This window comes from Anoplophora glabripennis, unplaced genomic scaffold, assembly GCF_000390285.2.
Source record: "Anoplophora glabripennis isolate ALB-LARVAE unplaced genomic scaffold, Agla_2.0 scaffold1236, whole genome shotgun sequence".
Taxonomy (NCBI): Eukaryota; Metazoa; Arthropoda; class Insecta; order Coleoptera; family Cerambycidae; genus Anoplophora; species Anoplophora glabripennis.
Window position 1 is genome coordinate 16669 of NW_019417332.1, and position 7210 is coordinate 23878.

Here is a 7210-nt window from a genome sequence, read left to right on the forward strand (position 1 = left end):
ATACATAAAAAATTAAGACGAAAAGTCTTAATAAACATAGGGTCGCAAATGCCTCCTTAACGAGATACAGGGCGTTAAAGTTTCTGTAAAATTAAAGCGTAAAAATGACAAAAAGAAGCTTATAATCTAGTTTACTTAACTCACTTGTACACATTGACATTAGTGACAGGCGATGTTTAATTTTATTTTGAATAGCACAAGCCTACTATGCGAAACTAAAATGAATGAAAATAAAATTGGATTTACAAATTTTCTACAAAGGTGTTTCTCTTAAAAATGGTTGCTTTAATCCAAATTTTGCAAGAGACCAATTCGATAGACAATTGAACACGTTACACGAAAATAGTGCCCTTTTGACAAAATTAGCAGTGGTGCAGAAAATATTTTTAAAAAAGTGTCACGTTGACCCCGTCTCTACGACACAGCTGCTCATAAAATTTTGAGCAGTACATCAAACATTGGTCTTAAGGTGCTAACTACGCATAGCAAATTTGAAATAGAAATGTTCAGGCATTTTGGAATTATTGCAGACAATGTTTAATTTTACANAAGTGTGTTTCTAAGTTACAGACACAGCCTACTGTGGCATTTTAGAATAGTCTCATTAAATTGACCTATTACAGATATTAGTGTTTCAATTTTTTCTTTAAAAATGAGTGCAGATACGAAAAAAATACAAGGGATAAAAAAGTTTCTAAACAGAACTGGGAAACGATTTCCTTTAACGGACACGGTCAGTGGCGCACCACAAAAAAATTTGGGGGTGGAAATGGGGCCGCGACCTTGAAAAAAATGATCACGCGGTAGACTTTCATAATGATTTGGCATACCTATCCAAGTAAACGCCAATAAATAACTAAACCCCAAAATTTGAACAAAATATCTCAAAAATTGTAGGCGCTAGAAAGAAAAAATTAAAAAATTCTTCACTTTTGTACACCCTGCAGGTCCGTATCGAAGCTTTTGCGGACTTATATTGATATAAACTTTTCTACTTAAAATACGATTCCCTATCGCCTGTTAAAGTCCTACTACAAAAAAGTGGGCCACCCTGTATAATTAAAATATATTTTGCAAGTTGGCATATTGTTTTTATTGAACATAGAAATATCTTAGTCGTGTCTGTTATGGTTTGTTTTCATTGTTTTCATTGTTTTCACTATTATTTGAGATACATTGTTTGGATTTGGAGTAACTAAAGGAAAAATTGGGATTACATGAATATAATTTCCGCTTTAAGTTTACGAGCATAATAATCGGATGATAAAAAACCATGCTTCATTATATTTTACGATTAGTTGGATACGAATTGAGTGAAGGAAAACAACGTGTCTGTGCAACTTCACATAGTCCCGCATTTATGATATTTATAATATAGTGTGTTATAACTTTCGTTTTTAGTTTTGTACTTTAAATCGTTTAAAAAAAAATAGAGGGTAGGATTTCTAAAAATAGTTTTTGTGAAAATAGCAATTTCTGCATTTTGTTCGAATAGTTTTACTATTTCGAATTTAATTAATTAATGTAATTTTCGAAGCAGGATCTTCTGGTGAATTTAAACAGCAGTTCTGCATTGTGCTTGAATAGTTCTACTATTTCATGCAAACCTTGTCTGCTGTAGATGGGGAGATATCGAATTTAATTAATTTAAGCAATTTTTTATCAAAACAATGAGTTGATAAAAATAGTAGTAGTTCTGCATTGTGCTCTAATCGTTCCACTATTTCATGCATACAATGTCGCTTTAGCTTCTGTAGTGAACTTAACTACTTTAAACTTTTTATGAACTTCTAAAATGGTAGTTTTTGTGAAAGAAACAGCAGTTCTGCATTGTGCTAGAATAGTTTTACTATTTTATGCAAGCTATGTCGTTAATTAGTCTTAGGAATTTTTTTGACTGCCGGAATGGAAATTCTGGTGAAAATAGCGGCAGTTCTTCATTGTGCTCGGATATTTGTAGATGTATACTATTTTATACAAATCATGTTGCTCTAGCTACTCTAGTTGCGGTGATATCTACATTATTTCATTTAAGCAGCTCTTTGGTACTCAAAAAAATTCTGGTGAAAATAGCTGCAGTTCGGTATTGTACTGAGATAGTTAAGTACCTATATTATTTGATATAGATAGCATTGCTCTAGCTTTTGCAGGTGAGAAAATATCGAATTTAATTAGTAGATTGCAAGAATTTCGAGAATTCTGGTAAAAAATAGCAGCAGTTTTCCATTGTACTAGAATATATCTACTTTTTCATACAAACGGGGCCGCTCTAACTGTTATAGTTGGGGTCGTATTAACTTTAGGAGATTTTATGAATTTTAAAGTAAGGGGTTCTGACGAAAATAACTACAGTTCTGCATTGTACTCAAATAGTACTACACTTTAATGCAAATTGCGTTGCTCTTGCTGCTCTAGTTGCGAAGATATCGATATTTAATTAATTGTAAAAGTTATCTCTCGAAATGAGAGTTCTGGTGAATATAGCAGCACTCTACATTCTACCCGAAGAGTTCTACTTATTATTGCAAACCAGATCACTTCAGCTGCTCTAGTTGTGATTATATCTAATTTAATTAATGAGTATCGAAATAGTGAAAATAAGAACAGTTCTGCATTATGCTTGAATAGTTCTACTATTTCCGGATAACTTTGTCATTCTAGCTGCTGTAATTGCGGAGACATTGAATTTAATTAATATAAGGAGATTTTAGATATTTTCAAAAGGAGAGTTCTAGTAAAAGTATCGTATAGTAGAACTATTTGAGTACTCCCCTATTGGAAGTTCATAAAAGCTCTTTAAATTAAATTTAATATCTCCGCAACCTACATAAGCTAAAGCGACATGATATACATGAAGTAGTGAAACTGTTTTATCATTTCAAAATTCTCTAAAACTGCTATAGTAGCTAGAGCGACGTGATTTGTATGAAGTAACAGATAATAACTATTCGAGCACAATGCAGAATTGGTGTTATACGCGGTTTGATCAAAAAGTAATGAGAATTTTCAAATTGCACCTGCTGTATATTCTGTATCGAGTTGATTCTTGTTTTTTATATATTGATAGCACTGTCAATGACGTACCTGACAATTTTTAGGCAGCTCCCACACTTAGTTCATGTTTAGCGAGCGAATGAGTAAGACTTACTCCAAAGTTTTTGTCGATTTTTTGTGTGGCGGAATATCGGAATAGAGAATTTGGATGAAATTTGGTGTTAAAAACAAAAGCCTTTAACGACGATACTGTGCGACAACCACGAGTTTATCAATGATACAAACGTTTTCGGGAAGGCCGAGAAGACATCGCAGATGACGCGAGGTCTGGGCGCCCTAAGCACATCCACCAATGATGAAAACGTGGAAAATATTAATGAAATTTGCTTGCTAATTGAAGAATCACCATCAAAGCGGTTGCTGAAGAAATATAAATTTCATATGGCTCATGCGAAGCGATTTTTACGAATGGTTTGAACATGGAACTAGTTGCAGCAAAACTTGTTCCGAAACTGTTGAATTTTCAACAAAAATAGCATCGCATAATCAACGTGAACATAATATGTTTACCGACGTTGCTCAAACGCGTTATAAACGGGACGAAACGTTTCTATATGGCTACGACGCCGAAACAAAGGCTCAAGACTGAAAAAAGCACGTCAAATCTAGTGAAATGTGAAGATCCTTCTAACCGTTTTCTTCGACTACAATGGTATGAGTTAACGAGGAGAACTACCTATAAGTTTTGCGCAATTTGCGTGGAGTAATCGGGACAAAACGAAACGAACTCTGGAGAGACAACTCGTGGATTTTGCACAACAACTCACCGGCGCGGCGTAGCTGTACACTGCTTTGCTTATCCAGCAGTTCTTGGCGAACCACAACACCGCTGTGATGCTGCAACCATCATATTCTTCGGACAAGTCCCTTTTGACTGGCTCAAAACATTGGTTGGTGCGTCTCGCGATAATCTTTATTTCATTTTTCGGTGTACTTTACTTTAGACAGGTTTTAACACTGAAATTTTACTTTAAACACAGGTTTTAACACTGAAATACTTTCATAAAATATATATTTAGAACTCCAACCTCATTCTATAATCAGATTATTTTTTTCGGATTTTTTTTTTTAAGAAATATGGTAATTTTTTAGCGTGTTATATTTTAATATTTTGTAGGTACACATGTTTGCAAGTGACCCATATTTGAAAGTACAACGTCAAGAACGCCGCCGGACGCACTACGGGGTTCCCGGAAGCCGACCCCTGTAGAGTGGCGCCAAGACCAGGGATTTCTGCCACCGACTACCAAGCTACCTACCACCGACTTCAACCACAGGCACTCTCCAACGAACATTCACTCTGTTAACACGTCTTTTCATACACAAGTTTTCTGTACACCAGTTTTCAATAAAATTATTTATTATTACCGTTGAGAGAGCGTTTATTTCTTGCTGTACAGCGAAAGCAACCCTCAAGTGGTGACCCCGACGTGATCTTTTCAGTAAAAGTACGCGATTTTGTGCAAATTAGAGTGGTTTTAGTTCGCGCAACGCAGCAAGCAACATGAGCCTCAACGAAGAAAACAAAGTCGAAAATTACACCGCGACGGAAGTGAACCATGTCGCAGTGAAACTTTTACCATTTATTTCGAACGATGTAGAGATGTGGCTTCAGGTAGTGGACAGAAGTTCTCGAATAGCGCGTCTGACAAATGAAGAAACAAAGTTTAACTACCTCGTTACTGCTCTAGAGAGGAAGTGATTAGTGAAGTGCGCGACCTGGTGATGAATCCACCCGAAGACAAGCCTTACTCCGCACTTAGGGCAGCTTTAATAAGACGACTAAGTACGTCTCGGGAACAAAAAACGAGGCGACTCCTAGAGCGCGAAGAAATCGGGGACTCGAAACCGTCCCAGTTTTTGCGAAGATTAAAGGCTTTAGCAGGGTCTACCGTTCCCGATTCGCTCCTACGCACGCTGTGGACAGGGCGTCTGCCGTCTAGCGTCCAGGCAATTCTCGCGACACAGAAGAATGCCGCGTTGGACGACGTCGCGGAGGTGGCCGACGCAGTTATGGATGCCATCACGGAATTTGCAGCCGGTCAGGGAAACGGACCCCTCTACCGGACCTAGTGGTAATTGCCTTGGGTGTGGTTGGCACGGATAATGGGGCAGAAGTTGATGGAAGGCTATTGTTCTCGTTCCTGGTATCTGTCGCATCATTCAAACAATACGCCGGTTAAGTGCTTTCGAGGCGGCTAAAGAAAGCTTACGTCCAGCCACAGTTAAGCGCCATGGCGAGAATACGCCGTTCGTCTTTAAAGACTTGGCAACAGCGACACATGTTTTTGTGCGTGCGGACGGCGTTAAGACTCAACTACAGAACCCATACGATGGTCCGTTTACAGTGATTAAACGCGACGAGAAAACATTCACGGTGCTAGTGCGTGATCGCGAAGTTAAAGTGTCATAGACAGAGTCAAACCGGCGTATTGTTTGAATGATGCGACAGATACCAGGAACGAGAACAATAGCCTTCCATCAACTTCTGCCCCATTATCCGTGCCAAGGAATTGTCGTAATTGCTTTATTGTCGTAGGCAGCGGGTAGTCTTTTATTGCCTCGACCTTTTCGGGAAGCGGCCGCGTGCCGTCACTTGATACCAGATAACCGAGGAATTTCACCTCGCTTTGTCCGAACACGCACTTTGCGGAGTTAATTACGACGCCGTACTTCTGCAGCCGTTGGAACAGTGCTTCCAGGTGACGTAGGTGTTCCTCTTCAGACGATGAAGCTACAAGGATGTCGTCGATGTACGCGTAGCAGAAATCTAAGTCGCGTAAAACCTCGTCGATGAAGCGTTGAAAGGTTTGAGCTGCATTGCGTAACCCAAAGGTCATATGCGTGAACNCGTATGAACCAATTTTGCAAAACTATAATATCAGAAAGGCGTATGCCTGTAAAATTTCAGATTTGGTTCGTACGCCCTTCTGATATGACGCCCTCGATATGTTTAATGCCGATAATATAAAATTATGTGAATCTTTTTAGCTTTAGAATGCAAATACAATTTTTTGTATTTGCATTTTATTTCCATCACATGGTATGAAATTGTTTTTAGGAAAATTAGAGGAATTGTTACACTTGTGATCGTGGCTGTAAAACAGGACAGTTCCGCAAATCTTCTGCAAATTTGTTAGCGCCATTTAAACATTATCATATATTGTCATGAGTTTATCAGCCGTAATTTCGATTTTCCAAATCTTTGTAGATCTTTCATCCTTAGGAAAGTAAAATAATACAAGTTCTGATATGTACGATGTTGTTGCATTGCGATACTGAACAATGTTTTTCTCACTTGCTACACTGCTTTTCCATATTAAAAGTAAACTGCCATTTACATTTTTTCGAGGCGATTAAAGAATATCATCAAATAAAAAACGTACAAATATTCGTATATAATGCGATAAAAGTCAAAGTGAAAGATGATTTTAAATGAATAATATTATATTATTTAACGAGCGGTAATGCAGGTGATAACTCACGCAGATGAAGTTTACAGCACGAGCCGCAGGCGAGTGCTCTAATTCATCAAGTGAGTTATGACCATTACCGCAAGTTGAATACTATACTTTATCAACGACTACATTTTCTGTAAACGAGTTAACGTTTTTATTGCTACACCAATCTTGAAAATTTTTATATACACCTTTATACTTGTTTTTTGATTTTTCTGGTAATAAATTCTGTATTGCATTATCAGCTACTTCTCTTATTTCTGGAGGTGTACATAATAACTCATCTTCGCTATCTAAATTCATCTTTTTTAGGACTATTATTAGAAATTGATTTGAAAACGTCAAAATTATTTTGTTAAAATATCAAATGATATTAGTCCCCTCAATGATAATAATAATTGACAGTTCCGCCTACTGAGAGGCGTTGGCAATTTAATAATTTTAAAATCTTTTAATTATTCATTCCTTTCCACTTGTTAAAAATTCTTTCCATTTTACACCAATGGAACGTATTTATCGGCATAAAAATTTCCAAGAATTTACTGCGTACACTATTTACATACCGAATTATCATTGTAGAAGCCCAGCGTGAGTTATAATAACTCACTATAAAAACTCACGCTACTTGTTTATTGATACTATTAATTGCTCAAAAGCAGTTGAATAATTAATATATAAATTAATAGGAGTAGATAAAT